Source organism: Echeneis naucrates, chromosome 14, assembly GCF_900963305.1.
Source record: "Echeneis naucrates chromosome 14, fEcheNa1.1, whole genome shotgun sequence".
Taxonomy (NCBI): domain Eukaryota; kingdom Metazoa; phylum Chordata; class Actinopteri; order Carangiformes; family Echeneidae; genus Echeneis; species Echeneis naucrates.
Genome location: NC_042524.1, coordinates 20,951,169 through 20,977,101, shown reverse-complemented (window position 1 = coordinate 20,977,101; position 25,933 = coordinate 20,951,169).

Genomic DNA, 25,933 nt, shown 5'->3' with positions numbered 1-25,933 from the left:
CATGGGCGCAACAGCTGTCATCTCATCAAACAGAATTCAGGGCTTCATTAACAAGCAGCAAGCCTCCCTCTGCTCAGCAGCTCCAGCACAGCATCTCTCTCTCTGTTATCTTATCCCTCCATCCCTATCCCCCATGTCTTCCATCTCAGGTGCACTGTGCATCCTTAAATCTATCTCTTAGAAGTTGCTATCCAGCTCAGAGTTGTTGAATATCCTCTTTTTTAAGACTCAACAAATTCCCAGAGAAATATTTTTACAGTTCCCGGCCATCCCATCTGCCATTTTCTTTTTGGAGTCATTGCAAATCCCTGTGCAGTTCCTGTGAAAGAGAACTGACACTAAAATTTACATGTTGATTAATATAACTAGGGTGTTGCTTTTGTATGCAATACAAGAGATGCTGGTTGTGAATAAGAATGCATGAAAATGCTGGCATTAAATATGCTTTCCTCTTCCCCCAGGCCCCCAGAGTTGGAGCCTCTGACATATTCAGCTTTTACTCTCTTTCTCACTGCTCTGTTGAAAATCTGTTTGACCCCTTTTTCTGTAGCTAGACTTCGACACAGCTTCCACAATGCTGAAATATTGCAACATTTGTTCTATGCTGCTTGAAGAATTGCAAAAATATAGGTAGCTGGTTGTTATTTCCAAACATAAAAGGAAAATTATTGCATAAGGTTCAGGGGTATGAATCAAAAAGAATAGTCTTTTATTATTCAATTTAAATGCAGAACATACCTGTGTCTTTTCTGTAACTGTAATAGCAGTTTCCCGTTTCAGTTACTACAAGTAAATGCAGCATTGGTGGAGCTGAATGAATTTTGTGCAAGTGCCAGGTTGAAGTACCACCTTTACACCTTTCACTTCACCTCTGGAGCTAACTAATCATATCACTTGGCTTTATATCACCCCCCATTCAAACTAACCTGATGGAGTGGGAGGTGCAACATGATTATATTGAGTATTTGAATATTTATTGGATTTGGCTTTTGCATCAGTGCCAATGTTAGAATTAAAAGCTGTTTACTTGAGAGGCTCACCAAGACCTGCGGTCATTGTTGCCTTTAAGACAACTCTAGATGCCACAATGACTCTGTATTGGAAAGTGATGAGACAATCCAACTGTTCAGCATGCTAACTTCAATGAAAGAAACTATTCTGCATCCAAATTATAGGAAATGCAGTTACAAACTTTTTCTTTTCTATAGCATTGAGTAATAAACAGAGGTAATATTGTTAAAGCAGGCAGCACGGCGGCATAGTGTTAAGTGGAGAATGGTAACTGTCAGCACATTGGAATGGAGAGAGGCCTGTGGCAGAACTGGTGAGTAAGTTGTGAGCATATTCCACACACAGAAGCTGCTGGGACCAGGAGGAATGATTCTGGGATGCCAGAGAGCACAGGGTCATCTCCATCTGCTGGTTCTTTTGTTTGGTCTGCCCATTGGACTGTGGATTGTACCCAGAGGAAAGGCTGGTAGCTGTCCAGAAGACAGAGGAAAACTGGGGACCCCAGTAGGATACCACATCAACAGGGAGGCCATGAAGTTGGAAGACATGGTGCAAGACCAGTTGGGCAGTATATTTGGCTGATGGCAACTTGGGCAGGGGCGTTGACCATGTTACCATTCGAAAAAGGAAGGCCAGGGAAGCAAAGGGAGATGTGGGATCAGGGTCTATGTGGAATTGGGAGTGGCTAGAGAAATCCTGCAAGTGCCTGAAAGGAAGTCTTGCGTTGGTTGCAGATAAAGTAGGCCTTGATTAGTCACATAGTCACATGCATCATTTTCCAAGGTGGGCCACCAGAAATGCTGGAGGAGTTAGTCTCATGTAAGCTGGTAACTTGGGTGACAGGTAAGTTTGGAGTAGTGAGACCAATGCAAAATTTCCACCCTCACGGCTTCACGGCTGGAATGTAGAGGCAGTTGGGAGGACAGGCACTGAGCCCCAGCTGACCCTCAGTGATGGCTCTCACTCTTTTCTCGATGTTCCAGGTCAGGATGGCAATGACACCTCCTCCACAGTACAGAACAGGGTGTCTGGCTTGGCACTGTGAAATCCTAGGTGGTAAGAGAGGGTGAGGAGAAATCGGGTGAGGAATAAGGACAAGCAGGCTTGATGGGCATTCAGTCTCTCATCATAGCGGAGGTACTCGAGGTTCTTGTGGTCTGTCCAAACCCAGCACTGATCCTTGGAGCCCTCCAACCAGTGTTGCCACTCCTCCAAGTCCAACTTCACTGCCAGCAGTTCACTGTTACCGATGTCGTAATTCCTCTCAGCTGGAAACAGGTGCAGAGACTGTAATAGTAATTTCAGGTGCTTACATTTGATCTACTTGAGATACCCCGCTTTCCATTTCCTCGCCAGGATGTCAGATCCTTTTGGCTTTTGACTTAATTATGATCTGTAGACCTTTTAACATGCTTGGGGTTTTTCTTAAGTTTTGCAGTTCAAATCAAATCAAATCAGATTTATTTGTATAGCGCCAAATCATAACGTAACTAATAAAGTTACATCAAGGCACTTTACATATAGAGCAGGTCTAGACCAAACTCTTTATAAAATTATTTAAAGAGACCCAACAGATCCCCCGATGAGCAAGCACTTGTCGACAGTGGAAAGGAAAAACTTCCATTAAGAGGCAGAAACCTTGAGCAGAACCAGACTCAGGGGGGGTGGCCATCTACCTCGACCGGTTGGGTTGAGAGTGGGAGAGAGAGAGATAGAAAGTGAGATAGGCATTGGGGGGAGGGTATAGGCAGGGTATAGCAGGAATTCTACTCTATATTTTACTGGCAGTCAATGACGTGCAGCTAACACAGGAGAGATATGATCTCTTTTCCTAGTTCTTGTTAATATTCGTGTAGCAGCATTCTGAATCAACTGAAGGCCTTTTAGAGATTTGTTTGGACATCCAGATAGTAATGAGTTACAGTAGTCCAGCCTAGAAGTTACAAATGCATGGAGCAGTTTTTCTGCGTCATCCTGAGAAAGGATGTTTCTGATTCTCCTAATGTTTCTCAGGTGGAAGAAAGCTGCCCCACTTTTTTTATGTGAGGGACAAAGGACATTTCCTGGTCAAAAATTACTCCAAGGTTTCTTACATTGGAGCTGGAAGCCAAAGTAATGCTGTCCAGACTGATGAGATGATTAGATAGTATTTTTCTGAGGTGCTTAGGGCCGAGTACAATAACTTCTGTTTTCTCAGAGTTGAGAAGTAAAAAATGTTCTGTCATCCAGACTTTTATGTCTTCAAGACATGTCTGCAGTCTGACTATCTGAGTGACTTCATTTGGCTTCATTGATAGGTACAGCTGAGTATCGTCTGCATAGCAGTGGAAGTTGATGCTGTGTTTTCTGATAATGTTGCCTAGAGGAAGCAGATAAAGCGTAAAGAGGATTGGTCCAAGTACCGAACCCTGCGGGACTCCAGACTGACTACAGTACATGAGGAGGAGCTGTTGTTAACATGAACAAATAAACATGAACAAATTTCTGTCTATGTCAAATGTCTATCTGATAAGTAGTATTTGAACCACCTTAGTGCAGTTCCTGTTTGAAACTGTTCAAACAAACTGTTCCCATCCAGATGGTCATGTAGTTATTTTGCTACAGCTTTCTCAATGATTTTAGAAATAAATTGAAGGTTCACCTTTCCAGTCTGAGTGGGAAAGACTAAGAGTGAGGCTTTCAAAAGACCTGCAGCCAGATTTTGGTCTAGGGTTGAATTGACGGAAATATTGCAGCCACCCCCCCTCCTTGACCTGTGGTACGAGGGAAATGAAAATTGTAGTGTAGTGTAGCTTCATTAATGCTGACATACTCATCCTGCTGCAGCCAGGTTTCAGTTACAAAATAAATCAATACGATGATCAGCTATGAGATCATTTACTATTAGACATTTTGATGATAATGATCGAGTGTTCAACAGTCCACATTTGATCGCAGTGTTATTTGAGACTGACTTTGTGGCTAATTTAATTTCAGTTGGTTCGTGTGATGATCAACTGTCATGGTTTTGGTTCTATGTTGGGGTTTGAGTTTTTTCTGTCATGTTTTGAGTTCTGTCTGGTGTCTAGTGTTTGGTCTGTGTCACTTCCTGTTTTATTTTGAAGTCCTGGTTCTGTTGTGTTCCCCGTTACTTTACTTCCTGGTTGTTATCCCCTGTTGATTGCGTTCCCTGCCCTAATGTGGATCACCTGTGTCTTGTCTAGTCACTGTGTATTTAAGTCCTGTTTTCTATTTAGTCCGTGTCATTTTGTCGCTTGTCCCTTTTAGTCTAGGTGGTGTTTTGGTCTGCTTTCCCTCCTTCCTGACTTCTGCCTGTGTCTCTCAGACTATGTCTCTCTGCCTGTTGTCACTGCCTGTGATATTCCTGTACCCCTGCCTGTTCACTAGTGTTATTTTGTAGTTTTGGTTTTCCTATTAAAAGTATTAAATTCACCTTTACCCAGTCTGGCTCCTGCATTTGGGTCCTCACTCCCACACCACCACCCATGACAAAAGGATCTCACCAGTCATGGACCCAGCGGAATCTGTTCCTGCCCGCAGCCCTTTTTGGGGAACCCGTCTGGCCCAGGGAGGCCTTCGCTCGGTGCAGCAAGACCTCAGGGACGGGCGGGAACCCATTCCGCCTTCTGTTCCCCAACCCCTGAGACCCGGGTTTGTGGGTCTCCAGCCCTCCAACCGCGAGCTCGCCCCAGCCCACAACCCTTTCTGGGGAACCTGTTTGGCCACGGGGGGTCCTCGCTCGATACAACGAGCCCTCAAGGCCATGCAGCCACCAGTTAAGCCAGCATCCCGTGCACCTGTTCCGGCTGGGCTGCCACCGCAGCTGTCCTGTGTTCCTGTTCCGGCTGGACTGCTGCAGTCGTCCTGTGTTCCTGTTCCAGATGAGCCACTGCCACCGCCTCAGGAGTTTGAGGCGCTCCCTGGCCTCGCCTCTTCCTTCCGCAACCCATCCAGCGTTGCCGCCTCCGGAGCCCTGGCCTCCTCCTCCCACTGCCCTGGAGTGCCGATCAAAAGTTTGATTACTGTCTTCAAAAGAGAACAAGCTTCGAGTTAAAACAAAAATCTAATAAGTTAATATGGCTATTGTCTATAATCCTGCTGCTGCTGTCTGTTTAATGGTAATGATTTAACTATCTAAATCTTTTTTGTTTTGCACCTGAACTTATCCACTCTTACGGTGAGTCACGGCTAGTTTTTGTTCTGCTAGTCTTTTCCAATTTGCAAGGACAAAGCCAAAATTCTGTCAGTGTACCACACTCGCTGTCAATGCAGACATCCAACAGTAAAAGTCCTGACAAGACAAAGCAGAAGGAAGGGGAAGGAGCGAATGGGTTTAGATTTCAAACTGCGAGTTGCAGTCTTCCTCGTGGAGACTGTCTTCATTCATTCCGTTGTTCCACGACAGAATCCGCATTGCTCCTCGGCAATTGGCCGGACCCTCCTTTCCAGCACCTTGGAGTACACTTTCCCAGAGCGGCTGAGGAGTGTGATGCTTCGGTAAATAATAAAAATAGATGGACCAGACCACATCCTCTGGTCCCCTTTTTTAAACAAGGGAACCACCACCCGGTCTGCCACTCCTTTGGCACTATTCCAGACTTCCACACAATACTGAAAAGGCTTGTCAACCACAACAGCCCCTCAACACCCAGAGCCTTCAACATTTCCGGACGGATCTCATCAATCCCTGGGGCTTTGCCACTGTGGAGTTGTTCAACTACCTCAGTGATCTCCTCCCGGGAGATCAACACTGATCCTCCATCATCCTCCAGCTCTGCCTCTACCCCAGAGGACGTGCAAGTTGGATTCAGGAGTTCCTCAAAGTGCTCTTTCCACGTTCCAACTACCTCCTGAGTTGAGGTCAACAGTGACCCATCCTTGTCATAAATGGCTTGGGTCTTCCCCTGCTTCCCCCTTTTGAGATGCTGAACGGTTTTCCAGAAACACCTTGGTGCCTCCCGAAAGTTCTTCTCCATGCATTCTCCAAACTCCTCCCACACCTGCTGCTTTGCCTCCCTCACCACTGAGGCTGCAGCCCTTTGGGCCTGTTGGTACCTTGCAACCGCCTCAGGAGTCCCCCAAGCTAACAGCCTGGAAGGCTGGCTTCAGTTCACTTCAATTTTTCAAGCACCCTCTCTTGTAGGTTATAGAATGTTTTATACAAGGACTAAACAGAAATGCTCTGTCAGTGCATTTTGCTTGTTAATACACCATGTTGTGTGACTGAAAGTTCATTAAGCAAAACTAATTCCTCTCTCTAACATGTTTTTCATTAGGTTCACCCATTCAGAATTTAAATGAGCCACTCTCTTTATTTTGCTGTTTAGTTTCAAGACAAAGTTTTGAATATTGTGTGTTCATGGAGAGATTCTTGGAGTGGAAAATGATAATGCTGTTCCTCCCTGCTTTTTGCCAAACATTGTTCTGTTGGAAATTCATTTACATTGTATGACTAATGATTAACTGCTGAGGTTACACTTTGCAAGTGAAATTGATTAACAATTTAAAATTGTTTAATGAAGTAAATTTTTTTTTCATGATGTATTTGTCATCTGGGCAGCATATATAAGCATGTATTTATTGTGGGGGCCAGGGCTCCTGAGCTCCTGATGTTCTGACATTCTACAAGAAATGCCGAAATGACAGCATTAAACACCAACCATATTAAATTTAAACTCAAAAAATACATCATAACAGTGACTGAGCAGTGAACTCTGACTTCACAAATGTCAGAGCAAATGTTTAATAAAATTAAAAGCTTGATCCTACAGGATAAGATCAGAAGACACATTTCTGCTCCACTATTGTGGTGCTGTTATTAAAGACATGATGAATGAAAGATTTTCCCTAACCTTGCTGCCTTCTGTTGAACAAGTTAGGAGCACTTGTGCATGTAAATTGAAAAAGTATTCAGAGCTTTCAGGCTGACACTAATACCCACTGTTATTCAAATTAACACTGCAGATTACCAAAGTGAAAATGGCTAGCACAGAACAAATCAGAGAATGAGAACCAGTTTAAAATTCATAGAAATTCACTATTCATGAAAAGATATGTTTTTCATTTAAATTCCATAAAAAAACCCATCATTTTCCCCAGTGAAGTGAGTGTGTGCACAGGTAGTTGTGTAGTGTATGCATTTTTAATAATTCACTGTACGTACTGAGCAGTAAAAACTTGAACTTGTACTGCAGCTTCTCTACATACTAATTTACTAAACAGGTGATTTGCTGATGATAAAGAATCAGATTTCATTAAATTACTGGTTAAAACCTTTTGCAGTGCAATTTTTTGCAGTGAAAATTAAAAAATTGATTAGTTTCTCTGTGTCAGGGAGCAACATTGAATATTTTTTTTTTCTGTGCAAAAGAGACTGAACAAATACACACAGGATGGTCTTTTAATTGTTGAACTTTGTAACTGAACATGTTTTATGACATGGACCTTAAACTTAAACACTCACTAAAGGTTAATGTTCTAGCTGTCCTCTCAGTGTAGCTACCTGATCTTAAAATCTGATACACACTGATGCAATCAATATTGTCCGTATAATAGTTCAGCCAGACTCCTGGTCTTCTGGATGAGGCTTCTGAAGTTGAAGGACCACATTCATAACTTCTGCTAGATTCAGGAAAGATAGAATTTTATTGACTTCCTCCTGTGGCTCAAGTAATTGAAGCAAGTGATAGCTGGGGACTCACCAACCAAAACATATTGTAGAAGCCTTTGGTATCTTGAGCAGAGCATTTTACCATCTCATCTAAAGATGCTTGGAACCTATTTATCAACAGCAACATCACTGAGGAGTTGCTTCACCTTGAGGAATGCAGACATCCTACAAAATTAATTATTTGGCTTGAACCTTCTTCAGTGGAACAAGCAAAACTTGTCTGTGTGTGTGTTTACACACACACAATCCAGTCTATCAGATCCATGACAAATATACCATCCAGTAGTAACAGAAATGTTTGTTAGGTGAAGTTATTTTATAGCAACAGCTTCTTTTTCTTTTCACGGACAAGCACAATTTATTTCCTGCTCAAGGTCATCTGAAATAGGATGGACTAGAGTTCTTGCATACAACCCAGCATCATAATTCTCTGCAGTTTAACAACTGCTGGCAGTACATCCTGAAATTTAGACCATACAAACATCAAAGTACCTTCATATCTCTATAGTGAGGAATTGATTGAAGAATTGGTTCAGTGCTTATGACAGATGCTTAAGAGTTTTCAAAAGAGCTCTGGGACCAAAGCAGGCAAGGATACAATGACAGCAGTTTGTGATGGATCTGACTGCAGACTGCAGAGCCAGAGTGCTTTTAAAGGACTGCCTTAACCAAAAGCATATTACCAGAGCATGCTATTGCTGGTTATGGAGCAATAGTGTGAGCTATCTGAGAAATGTTAAGTGCCAGTGGAGAACTCATAACTTGTAATATCAAAATAAAAACCGTTAAAGTACTTATTTGTAAGTTTGCACTGTAATTAATATTAGAATTAGCAGCTGTGGTGGAATGTAGTACCAATATTCTAATAACTCTTGTTTTCCTTCTTCTATCACTTCCCATTAGAGATTCACCATCATGCACTGTCACAACCTATACTGTAAACAAGATGGTTTGATTTCTTGGCGAGTGAACACCTCAGGCATAAACCAGTCAGAAAATCAATTATCATTGTTTGCCAATCAGTAATTAGCATCTTTACACATTGGCTTCATTATTACATGGATGGACACTAAATTTGAGTACATTCTTGATACAAGGGATTAATAATTTTACTACATTAAAAAGTGGGCTATTATATTCAAGCAAAGTCAAACTGTACTGATATAATATCCTTATCATAGTTATGGAGATGAATAGCAATAGTATATAGGGTTTTAGCCATTCATAATGGTGTTGAACAAATTTTGATATAATATGACTGTTGAAGGGCAGCATGGCGGCATAGTGTTTAGTGCTGTTGCCCCACAGTAAGAAGGTCATGGGCTTGGTTCCCGGCCTTGGGCCTTTCTGTGTGGAGTTTGAATGTTCTCCCCGTGCCAGTGTGGGTTTCCTCTGGGTACTCCAGTTAAGTGGTCCTCCAGTTAAGTGCCAAAGACATCATGTTTGGGTTAATTGGTGACTCTAAATAGTCCGTAGGTCTGAGTGCAAGTGCGAGTGGTTGTCTCTGTGTGTTGGCCCTGTGATGGACTGGCGACCTGTCCAGGGTGTACCCCTCCGTACACAGAGTGAGCTGGGATTGGCTCCAGAACCGTCGTGACCATGATGAATGGATCATGAACTGATAAGGATGAGAATGAGTGTTGAGTGTTGAGAAGCAGAGGCAGAAATGACAAATTTCATGACATGTAGTAGAGTGACATTTAAACATGGGGGGAGCAATAGGAAGAGTCAGTGCATCATAGGACTACCAACAACAGTCTATGCCTATAGCAGATTAACGAGGGCTTGGTTTTCAGCACAATTAGCACAATGGTGATGGAAATTTAAGTTAAACTGTTTATTTAACATTCACTATGCAACAGAAGTGCATCTCCAAAGTAGAAGTGAAGAAGTGAACTCCATCTTAACATCTTAGCTTTTATGATTGGCGATAAAATGTGATTTGGGTCAATTTACAGTAACATAACAGTACAACTGCTCCAGAGCCACATTAAAAATCAATGTGTTCATACAGATTTATCATATTTACACCTTACAGACCTGTTTCTAAGTAACTGTTATGTAGTGTACAGTGCATCTTTTCCATGTGGTGGATATAATCATTGATGACATTATTGCAAAGAGAATTAGAGTGATTGTAGACTGATTTAAAATTTAAGCTAAATAAACTAACATTTAAAACAAATTGAAAGCACTGTTGCCCCACAATAAGAAGGTTGTGGGTTCGGTTTCCAGCCTGGGGTAATTCTGTGCGGAGTTTGTATGTTCTCCCAGTGACTGCATGGGTTTCCTCCGGGTACTCCGGTTTCCTCCCACCGTCCAAAGACATGCATGTTTAGGTTAACTGGTGACTCTAAATTGCTAGTAGGTGTTGCTCATCTCTGCATGTCTTTGGACCTGTGATGGACTGGCGACCTGTCCTGGATATACCCTTCCCCGCAACCAGGAAATGGAAAAGCAGTAGAAGATGGATAGATGGATTAGTGGTTATCACAGCCTATCAAGAAACCAAAAAGTATTGCATATTTCTACTGTGAATGTATTAAATGTTGAGAGTCTTACAGAAGACTTATCTTGCTTGATGACAACATTATGAAACCACTTTAGGAACCTCATTAAAAAGCTATGATAAAAGACCATATTTTCATGTTCAAACCACAAACAATTCCTCTTTCTTATTTGCAGAAATAGCGGTGCTGATAGAGTTTTCCTTCCAGGTTTGAACAATGGGGATACAAGCTACAGACACACTGCTGCCTCTTCACTTTAGCCCTTAGATCCTGTTTACTATTCAGCTCTGAGGTGCATTACTTCTGATAGCTAAACCACTCATCTTTGTATCCTCTAAGGATAGCTTGGTTGGTTTTCTCTCACTGGAGATGCAGTGAGAGATGGTGTTTGGTGTCTATACTCTATAAATTACCATCATACATTGTATCCATGTTGCACTGGGATCCTGATTCAGTTCGAACTCATTCCAATGACCAGCTGGTTTATCAGAAACCCTGTGTTAGGAGTGACCCCAGAACGTATGCCTGCAATATTACTACAGCAGACTCATGAACTTTCTTTCAATCTTGTATTATTAGTATTTTTGCCTATTTTGGGCAGTTACTAGTGCAAAGGTTGGGAATCCAGGGAGAGAGAGAATAGCTCTGACATGCAACAAAGGTTAAATCATGGGGTTTGCAGTTATGCTATATACACTATACACATTTAGCTACACTAGAGCCCTCCATGGAATAATTCTCCTGTCATTTAATTTATCATATTATTTCATATTTTTATGCACTATTAAAGTATAAGTCTTGGATTTTGAAACTAGGCCTTTTCTTCCCATTATACTAATAATCTGAAACAGCCACAAAAGTAAGCATTATTAGTACAAATACTATGACGTGGCTTAGCAGCAGCTGATTATCTATTGCCAATGTTCTGTTCTTGCTCAGTAGTGGAAGACTTGCAAAGATTTTTGTCCCTGGAAATTATTTCCATCCAAACACATGGCAACATAAGGGTTCAGGGGAAAAAAGCTTTTTATGTATGTGATCTCTGAAACTGTAACACTGAGTATCCTGTAAGGCTAACTTAACACAATAACAATGAGGGTTTGCACCAGTTATTTTTGTTTGAACAGTGGGTATGCCAGCCTCTAAGCCCCCTCAAAATACGGTGGATTTACTGGTACGGTGGTACACTCTGGTCAGGTCACCAGTCCATCTGCAGTAGGCAATACAGAGAAGAAAATATTGTGTGAATCATGAGTAGTCCAGCAATCACCAAGTCCTGGCCTCACTGCTGCTGGGTTAGGAGCTTTAAGGAAGGAGAGTTGTGCTTCACTTGCCTCCATTGTAGCAACCAAAGTGCCCTCATCAGTTAAGGAATAACTGAAATAACTAATAAGATAGATTGGAAGAGTGGGACGGAGAGAGAACGTATTAACTGTAAAGAATGTAAAGAATCTAGCAGATCTGAATAGAATGAAAAGCAGAAACACAGCATCCTTTGAGTTGTTCATAATCACTCATTCATTCATTCATTTATATTGACTCTTTGTGCATCCATCCAGCCTAACCTCCCTCCAACACTAACCGTTTCTCTCTACACACCACCTGACTTCTTCCTTGGTTTAAACTGAAATTAAATGGGAACATATTTTTACGAGGACACACTTGTAAATGTGATGTTTTAACACTAGAACGGCCAAGACGGTCATTTTGACCGTTTTGAAATTTCTATGTGTAATAACTTTGCCGAATAATAAGATACAATCCTGCTGGTACTTGACTTTTCCTAAAAGTGTCTGTATTTTAATTTTAAATGTTTTTTATATAAATAACACAAACGACAAAGCAGATGATCATTTTTACCTATTTCGTCCATAAGCGGTCATATTGACCGCATGGAATTTCACGGTATTGAAGTTCATATTTCCCACGATTTATGTCGCAGTTTTAGTTGCTCAGCAACTATCACTCTGTCAAGTCACGATCGGTCTTGGATTATACAGAAATCTGTATTTGTACCATTCTATATATCAAAGTTTAGAGACAATGTCTAAAATAAATGAGCGAAGGAAGAGAAAGATGACAGCTGCCATGGCCTTGGAAATGCTTCAAAACTTGGACAGCGACCAAATGGAAATAGGTCTATACTGAAGAAAATGAGTTTCAGTGGATATTGTGGATCCAGATGTTCTCCTCACGCCTGACGTGGGCCAGGTAAGCACCGCTGTCCTGTGTTTTTCTCCTGCTGCTCCACTATTATGTCCTGTGCTGCCTTTTTCTCCATGACCCTTTCACAATTACTACTATTATTATAATTAGCTGATTCTTGTTCTTCTTCTTCTTATTGTTGTTGTTGTTGTTATGGGGATTCCAGAACCAGTACATACCCCTGAGACAACTGTGTCCAGTCTGCCCTCTCTTCTTGGCCGGAGGCAGCTAGCCCCACAGCGCACGCAAAGCGCAATATTGAGGATGCGCTCCGAGCCTTTTTATGTGTGTTCCATGATGGCATACTGAATAACGTCATGGACAACTGTTTTGTTACAAATGTTAAAATAAAATGTTTAACTATCATATATAATACTTAAAATCTTTGTATTCGTGTTCTACGTTATGTTGAATTGTATCGAGAAAAAATGCAATAATTACGATTTACAATGCTATAAATGTATAATTAAGCTTGTTAAAATATACATCTTGGTGTTATTTTGTTTTTTTTAAGATATCATAACACAATTAATGAATTCATGTTTAACTGGGTATTTTTCATGAGAGATTATAGTTTGGAATCAAGCGGTCAAAATGACCGTTTACGGCAATTCTAGTAGTTATGGAATTCCGGCTCTTCTAGTGTTAAATATAGCCTTTAAGATGAAGTTAAATAATGTTGTTAAGAAGAAAAAAAACAAGACAGACACTAAAGTCTTGTGTTACTGAACCAATACAGGCAAATCTGAAATCTGGTTGCACCAATGACTGGCAGGGATCATTTCTGTGTTATTTTAACTGTTGGCCGTCAGCAAATTGATGCTATTGTATACTATGGGATTTACTTTCTTTCACTACAACAGTTTTCAACACAGCTGTATCTGGTATCTGGATGATCAAGTAAGCAAAAGGTCTTAATCACAGAGAATTTTACACCTATCCCAAAGCACCTTCAAACAAGTACGTTATAGATGTCAACTTTCAAGCAGTGGTATATTAGTGCCTGCTCCACTAAACAGACAGCCTTAGTGTTGCTATAATCTGTCCCATTTCGAAGGATTTCCATGAAAATAGGCCATAAAACTGGGCCATAAGCAGTCTGCCTCATTAGTTGTCATCCCAGACTAATATCCTCTTTTATCTATGATAGTTTATCCCAAAAGCTTTTTGTTTGTCACCTGTGCCATTAAGAGTTTGGTTTGGTAGTTAATGTTCCAATAGTTAACATAATTCATCTGTGACATGCACCCACCTCTAACTTGTGCTCCAGTATTTCAGTTTCTAGATCTGCCCTCCTAATCTGGTGGTCCAAGTTTTGCATTTCTTTGTAGTTTTTTTGGGATTTTTTTTTTTTTTCAGCAGATGAATTTTATAAATTTCTTTTACTGATAATTGGGAATACATAAGGAGGGCATTAAATGATACAGTTGCATATGAATTCCACAGAATGAACCTCTGGTTTACTGGACATCCATCTCACTGTGTCAATCTGTGCCGTGGAAGTTGAGGGACCCTACCGGCTGCTGCCCAGCCATGCCATGTTAAAAAGGATGAGAATGTGTTAATACTTCAGTGTAGGCCAAATGTCACTCTATATTCCACCAGAATATTAAGAAATGGGAATGGAACTATCAGTAACATATCAAGATATTAGCTAGGCCTTTCAGGATCCCCTTCTGTAAAACCAGCAGACACTGTTTCCTTCAAGCTCTTCATCCTCAATGAGTGATATGTTTCAGTATACTTAAAATACCATTTGGCAAAATCTTTGGAGAATTGCCTACTTACAGTTACAAGGTCTGTTGTGGTGTGAGGGGGCTCCACCAGGCAGATAGAAACGTGATCAAAATGAGGCACCCCACGAGGTTATGCCGAGGTTTTACCTGTTTGAACAATATTTTTTATATTTCATCTTAAACTGCTGCCAAGTGCGCCTCTGCCCTGTGGGATTGTACCTAAATGAAATAAATTAATAGGCAACCATTCAAGCAGCTTTCCTCTGTAATATTATTGTGATTGCAAAAGGACTTCATTTAAACTTACGCATTGACCCGAGCAGCAATGTTCTCCCACATCGTCTCCCTCTCTTTGGCAGCTGCAGCGGTGTTGCACTTCTTTCAACAACTCTCCCTATGAGTGCATTAAGATGTCCAAATCTATCGGGGTGAAAAGCACTTTTCCAGAGCAGGCGACATCCATATCATACCTGAAAGTGCTAGTTAAGGATAAACGTAAATATGATAATATTATTATTTACATTGGCAGTAACGACACCCAACTTTGCCAGTCGAATGTCACAAAGATTAATTTGGAATCAGTGTGCAAGTGTGCCAAAACGACATCGGATACAGTAATATTCTCTGGCCCCTTCCCCAATTGGACCAGTGATGACACGTGATGTCGTCATTTAACTGCTGGTTGTCGAGGTGGTGTCCCAAAAACAATGTGGGCTACATAGATAGCTGGAAGTCTTTCTGGGAGAGACCTGGTCTGATAAGGAGAGATGGTGTCCATCCCACCGTGGATGGGGCCGCTCTCATATCTAGGAAGATGGCTGATTTCATTAAAAAAACCCAAATAGCCTAAAAACCCTGACAGTCCCGAGTCGAGACCAGGAGGTCGCAGTTTAACACGCTCCTCTGTGCCTCAGTCAGAGCAGTTACCTGCCGAGAATAGAATAGTGTCTGTGTTTAGGTCTATGGAAACTGTGTCTGTCCCCCGACCACCTAAATTTAGAAAAGTTAATAAACCCAAATTAAACAGAAGACAAGCTAAAAACAAAAACAAATATTGAATGTGGACTATTGAATATTCGATCATGATCATCAAAATCTCTATTAGTTAATGATCTTATTGCAGATAATCGTATTGATTAATTTTGCATAGCAGAAACCTGGCTGCAGCAGGATGAGTATGTTAGTCTTAATGAGGCTACGCCCCCCACTCATGTTAATTTTCATGTCCCTCTGTCACGGGGTTCTATTTCAAACTCCTCAAAAAACTGGGCAAACCAAGGTGTAGTCGGAAAAGTAGGTTGATGGCGTCATTTATTATGCTGGCCTCCCAAAGTGCAAAACAGTGATATTTGACAAATTGACAAAAAGTGGTGTCAAACAACTCAAAAATACCTCTCACGGGGGGGAGGAAAAAAAAAAAAAACCCAAACAAACCAGTACACAGGCTAGCAATCCAACCATTGTTGGTCAAGTTACTTGGAAAAAGTTAGTTAGTTAGTTTCTGATTACTGATTACTTCTCCAAGAAAGTAATCCAGTTACTTTAGTGATTACTTATTAACAAAAGTAATTCGTTACTTTGTTTACTTTAGCTACTTTTCAAAAACATGTTCCACAACTTGAATACGCTATGAAGCAATAAAGGCAAAGGCAACCCAGTTGCCCCTCCCACTAGGCTGAGTATTCACAGAAAAAAATGAATCAGAACATTTTCTTAACATATACATTAATTATAACATACATTAATGAATTCTAAACATCAAATAGATGTAAGAAAAAAATAATTCACATTTTCATGGATGTTCCCCTTTTACCTACACAAGGCATTTACATCAAAGTTAATTTTAAAAACAGTAACCAGAATAACACCCCTGTTTTGCCAACCACACCCAAATGGTGGGAGACAGCGGGATGACAGTGCAACAAACTTCCATGGGGTGAGTTCTAAAATGACGGTGTGAGCGTATGCTTAAATGGAGGTAGAACTATCAAGTGAGCACCCTTGGTTGTAATACGAAAATGGGAAAGGGAAGAGGGATAAGTGTGAGGGAGAGTGTGACTGTAGTGGCAGTTGGGACACGTGTGTGTGTGTGTGCGTGTGTGTGCAGCCCACAGTCAGAGTTGGAGTTGCTACATCATCTATTAGACCCAGTACCAACTAGCCTCTTTAAAGAGATCTTTTATGTAATTGAGCCGTTCATTCTAGATTTGGTTAATCTGACTTTATTTCTGGGTTATGTACCTCAGGCACTTAAGACTGCGGTCATCAAACCCCAGCTTAAAAAGCCTAATCTTGATCCAGATGTTGTGGCAAACTATAGACCCATATCGAACCTTCCATTTATTTCTAAAATCATTGAGAAAGCTGTAGCAAAACAACTACACAACCATCTGGATGGGAATAGTTTGTTTGAAGAGTTTCAGTCAGGATTTAGAGCCCATCATAGCACAGAAACAGCGCTGGTTAAAGTCTCCAATGACATTCTAATGGCCTCAGACAATGGATCAGCCTCCATACTTCTCCTTCTAGATCTCAGTGCTGCATTCGACACCATAGATCATAATATTTTACTACAGAGACTGGAACATGAAATTGGAATTAAAGGAACTGCACTAAAGTGGTTCAAATCCTACTTATCAGATAGACATCAGTTTGTTCATGTAAACAACAGCTCCTCCTCATGTACTGTAGTCAGTCATGGAGTCCCGCAGGGTTCGATACTTCCTCTTTACGCTTTATCTGCTTCCTCTAGGCAACATTATCAGGAAACACAGCATCAATTTCCACTGCTACGCAGACGATACTCAGCTGTACCTATCAATGAAGCCAAATGAAGTCAGTCAGATAGTCAGACTGCAGGCATGTCTTGAAGACATAAAAGTCTGGATGACTGGAAATTTTTTACTTCTCAACTCTGACAAAAAAGAAGTCATTGTACTCGGTCCTAAGCACCTCAGAAAAATACTATCTAATCATCTCATCAGTTTGGACGGCATTACTTTGGCCTCCAGCTCCACTGTAAGAAAGTAATTTTTGACCAGGACATGTCCTTTGTCCCTCACATAAAACAAGTTAGTCGGGCAGCTTTCTTCCACCTGAGAAACCTTCCATCCAACCATCCTTTCTCAGGATGATGCAGAAAAACTAGTCCATGCATTTGTAACTTCTAGGCTGGACTACTGTAACTCATTACTATCTGGATGTCCAAACAAATCTCTAAAAGGCCTTCAGTTGATTCAGAACGCTGCTGCACGAATATTAACAGGAACTAGGAAAAGAGATCACATCTCTCCCATGTTAGCTGCTCTTCATTGGCTGCCAGTAAAATATAGAGTAGAATTCAAAATCCTTCTTTTAACGTATAAAGCTCTTAATGGCCAAGCTCCATCGTATCTCAGAGAGCTCATAGTTCCTTACTGTCCTAGCAGGCCACTCTGCTCTCTAGATGGAGGCTTACTTGTGGTTCCTAGAGTCTCCAAGAGTAAATCTGGAGGCAGATTGTTCAGTTATCAGGCTCCTCTTCTATGGAACCAACTCCCAGCATCGGTCCGGGGGGAGGACTCTTTAGTAACTTTCAAGACCAGGCTTAAAACTTTCCTGTACGACAGAGCGTACAGTTAAAAAGTCCTCTACTCTTTAGGTATACTGCTATAGGCCTAGGCTGCTGGGGGAAGGACTGAGCTTCTCTCTCTCTCTCTCTCTGTCTCTCCCTGTCACCCTCTCTCCCCCTCTCCCTCTTTCTCTCTAACTCCCTCCTTGCATGCGCTGATAAAAACCATCCTTCTTAAAAAAAAAAAACAGTTTCACCCAGTTCTAAGCATTTATACTGCATTTACTAACCATGTTCTGCCAAAGTCTCTGTCTCTCCCAGTTCCTCTCCTCTCTCTCCCTGTCCTCATCCTGCAGGTGGTGACTCATCTCCATCCCATGTTCCTGCAACACCTGCTGGTCCCACATAGCATGAATTCTGTATTACAGCTCAACTCCATGAACTTCATGCAACAACATGTTCCTGCCTACACCCCCCCCTCCCCCTCCAATGCCTGCCTGTCTGTCTCTCTCTCTCTCTCTCTCTCTCCCACTCTCAACCCAACCGGTCGAGGCAGATGGCCGCCCCCCCTGAGCCTGGTTCTGCTCGAGGTTTCTGCCTCTTAAAGGAAGTTTTTCCTTGCCACTGTTGCCAAGTGCTTGCTCATCGGGGGATCTGTTGGGTCTCTTTAAATAAATTTATAAAGAGTTTGGTCTAGACCTGCTCTATATGTAAAGTGCCTTGATGTAACTTTGTTATGATTTGGCGCTATACAAATAAATCTGATTTGATTTGATTTGATTTGACATCACACCATCCCCCTCCTCCTGGAGGTACACCCTCGTACCACAGGTCGAGGAGGGGAGGGTGGCTGCGATATTTCAATTAAGCCTATTACTCAACCCTAGACCAAAATCTGGCTGCAGGTCCTTTGAAAGGCTCATTCTTAGTCTTTCCCACTCAAACTGCAGTCAAATTAAATCAAATCAGATTTATTTGTATAGCGCCAAATCATAACAAAGTTACATTAAGGCACTTTACATATAGACCAAACTCTTTATAAAAAGAGACCCAACAGATCCCCCCCGATGAGCAAGCACTTGGCGACAGTAGCAAGGAAAAACTTCCTTTAAGAGGCAGAAACCTCGGGCAGAACCAGGTTCAGGGGGGGCGGCCATCTGCCTCGACCGGTTGGGTTGAGAGTGGGAGAGAGAGAGAGTGAGATAGGCATTGCAGGGGGGTATAGGCAGGAACATGTTGCTGCATGAAGTTCATGGAGTTGAGCTGTAGTACAGAATTCATGAAGATATGGGACCAGCAGGTGTTGCAGGAACATAGGATGGCGATGAGTCACCACCTGCAGGAGAGAGAGAAGAGGAACTGGGAGAGACGGAGACTTTGGCAGAACATGGTTAGTAAATGCAGTATAAATGCGTAGAACTGGGTGAAACTGTGTTTTTTAAGAAGGAAGGTTCTTATCAGCGCATTGCAAGGGGGAAGGGAGGGATAGAGGGTGACAGGGAGAGACAGAGAGAGCGAGAGAGCGAGAGGGAAGCTCAGTCCTTCCCCCAGTAGCCTAGGCCTACAGCAGCGTAGCTAAAGAGTAGAGGACTTTAACTTTTTAACTATAAGCTCTCAATAAGCACTCTAGGAACCACAAGTAAACCTCCATCTAGAGAGTGGAGTGGCCTACTAGGATAGTAAGGGACTATGAGCTCTCTGAGATATGATGGAGCTTGGCCATTGAGAGCTTTATATGTTAAAAGAAGGATTTTGAATTCTACTACTACTACTTTACTGGCAGCCAATGAAGAACGGTGGAAGGTTAGGATTTGTCCATTTGTTGTTGCTTTGTTGAGGGAATTAGGAGGAAGGGGACAGAGTGTGAGGAAAATAGTTGAAGAAATGTCGGATGAGGCAGTAAGATTCAGTCAGTGGATTTGGATTAGAAGAAGTAATAGTAGCTGGGGGCCAGCAGGGGGAGCGCTTAAACTAGACAGACTTTAGGGAGAAGCAGAGGAAGAAATCCAGGAAGAGGTAGTGCATTTAAATGTAGGGTGTGGCCTGTTTGAGTCTCTTTGAGACCATGCTCTCCCATACCTGAACCAGGGTCTGTATCCCCACCCTGCTTTCACTGGTGCAGTTGGTGAGAGGTCAGAGTAGTTGACAGTGCTGTTTGAGATAGTTGTCTTTGTGTGAGGAACGGTGTGAGGAACGGTGTGAGGAACGGTGATGGCTGGCATTAGGGGGGTGACTCTGGGACGCCAGTGATCACTGTTTAGCCACCTGGAGGTGTTGAGGGCCTAATTAGACGAAACACCGGTGAAAGGAAGTTCCCACCTGATGACCCCAAAGACATGTTAGCTATCACTACTCACTGGCCTAGTTGTCTGTAGGGCACATAGGCAGGGCAAAGTTTGTTATAAGGGAGTTAATCACTGAGTCTGGTCCATTTTTTGTTGCACAAGTTTTTGTGTTTACTTTAATAATAAGTAAATTTCTTAATGGATAAAACTTTTTATTTCTTTGCAGAGCTGCTGATTAGCCCAACCACTTAGGGTTCTTCATAAATAACATCCAAATTCCAATTCATAGAGTCCTATTGTTACAGAATAGAGCCTTGGGTTGTGTACTCCTATATTGCTTCATGTCATTAATGAAGAAAGTCAATTTGGTCACGAAATAATCACACAGCTGTTAGTTCTGATTTTGAAAGAACAGAAATATTTTCATTTAATATTTTTCATGAGTTCATATTGACAATCAATTTGGACAGCAGCAGACATTTTAAAAATTAATAACACTTTAATTTTCAACTAAGCAAAAATGTATACCATGTTACTGCTATATTTAGAACTGCTTTGGTGTCAGTCTTTCAGTATTTCATCCCTCGTCACTGCACTGCAACTGAGCCGTTGGAACAGAAATCTCTAGTCCCCACCAAAGTTTCAATCACTAAGGTGAAAAACTTCACTGACCAGAGCCTCCTTCGTTTCTGCCCAAACGTATTGACATTGCTTGGCATCAAGATCAACCAAACACTATGCAGCAGAGTCCAGCTGAGGAACAGCTTTTTCTGAAAGAAAAAACTAATCAATTACATGTTATATTTGAATCTGTCTTTCTATGTCTTTGTGTGGTTGCAGAAAGACTGAGGGAGTGGATGGAGCTGTGTAACATTCTCAATTATTAAAGCCCATAGTAATTCCTCAGCTCTGAATCCCATTTAAGAAAGTGCATCCATTACATGTTTCAGTAACATGCATCAGTCTGTGCTTATTTATTAAAGGAATTCCCGCTGATCATTACTTCTCAGTTCCCACTGTATCATCAGCCCCAGACCCAGACCTTTGCATGTAAGCTCCTTTAAACAACACTGTAAGGTACTAAGATGAATTGACAGGATGTTTCCAATATGCAGCTATAGAAATGGAAAGAGCATCTAAATACAAATTAATATTCCAAATTCTATAAGTAGAGGTGCAGGTCTCTAACTGTAGGCCTTGGTGATGCCTTAAATGGCTGATAAACAGCTATTTTTAGGAGATTATTGTCTGGCCTAATTTATTCTGAGCTCAAGTTGATGCAGTCTCAAAGTGCTTAGCTGTATCTCTATACTTCATAACCTATGTTTCAAGACCAGATGCTGATAACAACTGCTGATGTAGAACAGATGTCTCCGGGACGCACAAATACTGTTGCCAGTTTCACCCGTCCTGGGGATCTTTCATTTAAATTCCACCAGCACACTGAGTTTAGACCCAAAGATGGGGGGGGGGTTGCTTGGAAGGTTCATATCTTTTGTTTTACTGTTAGTACAAATTAGACTTTTATTTTAGGAATTTGCTGCCTGAGTCAAGATCACATGCCTGTCAGTGTTTGAGGTAGAATTTTGTAGTTTTCTCTCAGTAAGAGCCTTTAGATCACTATCTGAACCAGACACACACACTACAAATTAGTATGATCTGTATGTGTCAACAGTTTCACTGGGTCAGCTAGCTCTGTGGAACCCATTAAGAACAGGGAGACCGTATTATTCTTTGGCTCAACTGTAACGTCAATCGTCACTGCAAACGTGACTGACTGACTGACTGTATTGACTAACCACCTATTTGTTGGAGGTTCCTCATTGGCTGCTGCTCCTTCAGCATAAACAGACATAAACAGCTTCAATTACATCATCAATAGGTATTTCTATGTAACTAGTAGTAATTCTAGTGACTTTTTGCACAAACATTGGCTACATTTCGTATAAACACAAACGTCAATGTCAATAATAATCAATAATCAACAATCACTCTCCAGTCTTCTTCAATTAACAGCTAACCTCACATGAGTGAGTCTCTAACTTTATTTCTGGGTGAGGATTTTACAAGTAAAATAAAATAAATAAAATAAAATCACAACTCAATCTTTGTTTTTAACCGCATTTGGTGATTTTTTTTTTTTTTTTGACTCCTGGTTAACATGTACTTGCAGTTATGTTACTTGTTTCAGATTCTTCCAACAGCTTTTTTTTTACTTCCATTCAAACTAGTCATTTACAGTGATTCCACAATAATTTTTAATAATCCATAGAAACGGAATCAAGTGCAACTGGACTTGGTTATATATTTGTTACCTCCAATGACATCCCAAACATCGGAGCACTAATGAGGCATTAACATCATAGTAGAGGCTAGATACTTGAGTTTCATCACCAGCCAGTCATACTAGTTCAGTCTAGTCAAAGGCCTATCAAAGGAAGCCCAAACGGTACAGTGTACATATAGTGGTTAGTACTGTTTCTTCACAGCAAGAGGGTTATGGGTTTGATTCTTGGGTTGGGGGTTTGGGCCCTTTCTCTGTGGAGTTTGTATGTTCTGACTGCGCCTACGTGGATTTCCTCCCACAGTCCAAAGACATAAATGTCTAGGCTGACTGATGACTCAATTGTCAGTAGATGTTAGTGGTTGTTTGTCTCTTTATGTTGGACTTGCAATAGACTGGTGAGCTTTATTGCTGTCAGAAATAACACAGCAATAAAATAATATAGTGCCACTAACGTAATTTAACTCAGTTATTACGTGTTACTTTTACTTTGGCGTGTAAAGCTGGTCGTGATCCTGCAAATGCTATCTGAACCAGCAACAAGCTGGATGTATTCGAACCTTTAGCTGCAACTTTTTTTGTCTGTCTTAGGTCTTCCTTAGTCCTTCTGCCATTGTTTAAATATTGTTATAAAATATTGTACCAGCATAGTGTCATTGTGATATTTTAAAGCACGGTTATTAGTAAAATTGGTTGATCGCTGCATCCCTACTTTGAGGACCATTAAAGTGGATCTAGGCTTTTTGAAGGTACCCTCTGTAATAAATGTCATTAATAAATTGGATGTTCATGCGAGGAATCAGTGTCCATCACAGTGTTTCCCCTATGTTTGCAGCCGTCCACTTAAGTTACCTTAAGACCACTTGCTCCTTGAAAGATTTCCATTCTTCAAGGACAGTGCCAAAATCGACACGGGAACAAAACTTCTCCACCAGCATCCTCAGTTTGGTGTGTGTAGTGTCGTCAGGGAGTGTAGCTGCTTGTGGACCAAGTATCCCAAATGCAGCCATGACTCCAACCTCACAGAAACGTCTTTCAAGATGGGCACTGAGGCCCTCTATCTATCTATCTTTTATTTATGTAATGTATGTATTTAATTACTTACCAATATCTGTCTTGTACAGCCAGGGGTAATATTTCCCCCTCTGACAGCCAAGCTGAGTCAAAGCCCGATGTGTGGTGGTGAGCAGACATTTGCTTCAGGTCGGGGGCAGGGCGTGCAGAACTGTCGCTGCTTGGACCCGGAGCAGGAGAGCTGCTCTGGCTGCTACTACCAGAGGAGCAATTGGTTTGCCATTGCCCTGTGAGCGTTTAAAAAACGCTGATATTTTGCTTTGCTTTTCTTGTGACATTTTTCAACACTCGCTAGCAGGAGTCTGCTCATCTGTGTGCGTGCGTACGCGTCTCTGTACACGCATCGTGACGGAACTCTGCCGTGTGTGATACACAGCACAGAGGAGAATTGTGGGAACATGGAGAGACAGAAGTGACATTCTGTCGCGCAAATAAAATAAATAACATATTACTGTGTTGTTTAATAAAAGCACATGGTAGCTATAGACTTGTTCTATTGGAAAATTAATCTTAAATGAAAGATCTGGCGCTATACAGAAAATTTAATTATATTAGATTAACTTGACCTTCTAGGCCCCCCTAATATAATGGTAGGGGAAAGACTGCGTCACTTCAGACTAAACTATGGCAGATATATGATAAAACTGCCACAGTACTGACAGTGTTGTAGTGATAGGAAAACAAGATGCTTAATATACTTGCCTGTAGTTTCAATGATGGTTTGCATTTGTCAGTCTCAGTGAAGTATTTCTATTTCCATCACAGACAGAAATACCTTCTGACTGGGGAATTCATGAATTCATGGATGAATTTTGAATTTTTATGACCACTAATGGTAATAGGAAAACAATGTGCTATTCTTTATTTCCATACACCTTTTCATCTGGAATGAAAAAAAGAGTAAATAAAGGAAGACTTTGGCTGCTTTTTGGTGATGGACGAATTGGCCCTGCTAACGAGATGCGGTAAACAGATAAAACCGATCTGTCACATCTCATCTTCAGGTTGTTGCTCTTGCAAAACTGTCAAGAGCATTAGTTTCAGACACTTTGATTTGTGATTGAGAATCTGCATCGCAATAACAAAGAGGCCTGAAAAGTGAACATTAGCAAAAATATCCTTTGCGTATTTATGATTGATGGAGTCACAAGCCTGGCTTATTTGTCTGGGGGCCACAGACAGACGCTGAGCCCTCTGCTGCTCGCTGGTGGTTTTCGGCCTGACAGTCTCTGCCTACCTGTTGCATGCTAAAATTAGCCCTGCTAATTAATCGTAATTTAGCCCACTTAGTGCTACCTTCCACTGGAAGCAGAAAAAAGCAAAGGGTGAAGACTCCTGAGACGAAGCTCACACTTGTGCTGCACTTCATATCTTGAATGATGAAGGATAAACCGCGATGAGTGAGTAAATGAGGTGGAGGGACTGCGGGAGAGTGCCTCCTCAAGAAGTCGCGGCTATTAACCGACTGAAGCTTGCGACCTACAACCGGCTCCGGACAGGAAGTGGGTAGATTTGCCCTTCAAAATAAAAGCGTCACTCCAACCGGGCCGGCGTGAGTGTCTTTTATTTTGAAGGGGCGGCGTCGACAGCGGTGTAGCTATTTACTGCGAGCTTGTCTGTTGGCAGCACTGCCAGTAACCTCACAGTTGAAGGAGGGACTTTGTGGAGCGCTGCGTTAGTGGATGCTTTACAGTCAGACAGCAGGACCGGGGGATTGAAGAAAAGGACTTTTCGGGATTTTCAGACACTCGCAGGCAGGTTCTTCCTAGACGACATCAGACAACATATATACACACACACAGATCGACAGACATGAAGAATCCTCTGTACTGGGCTATGCTGGTCGGGATGGCCGTTCTGCTGGTTGAGCAAGGTAAGTGATGGATTTTTTTCATTGGAGCACTTGCTATTGTCGCCCTGTACTCTGTGTGGATGCACCTGTTTGTCAGTTTGTGAAGTGGCTTTTGCATTTCGCGGACAGCCTCTGGCCCGATGCTTGCCATCCAACCAAATGCTGTTGAGCTGCCTTGGTGCCAGTGGCGTGAATCTCTTTGTATGTATTTTAACACCGGTTATATCAGCCTGCAGCCTCTCCTTTCAAAGTTTAATGCCATCAAGGTAAATCCCAGCACTGTCTGTGTTGCCTCGGCTGTGCATTTTGAATCTGAAAAAGAAGAACACAACTAATGTCATTGATCATTCTTTAAGTATAGCCTCCAGTCTCCCTGCTCTCCACTTTAATGCACCTGCGTTGTGCAATTGGCCTTTTTGCGCTTGTAGCTTCTACTGCCGCGGATCATAGAGACCTTTGGTAAATCTCCTCGACGGGAGGTCTTGGCTGCAAAGTTGATTAAGCTTTAGTTCTTAATCCAAATTGACTGCGTGGTCAGGTCATCCTAGTTAAGCCTTGTATTCTCCGAAGAGGCAAGAGTTCTTTTGCTCTTCAAGGGAGAGCAGCGAAGCATTCTTTCTGACCTTGTTTACACCTGACATTAAAAATCCAATCCAATAAATAGATTGTTTATTGATTGATAGAGGCACGCTTTAAAGATGAAAAATAAAGGCCACATAAGGAAAATGAAACAGCAATCAACTTTGTGTGTCTTTG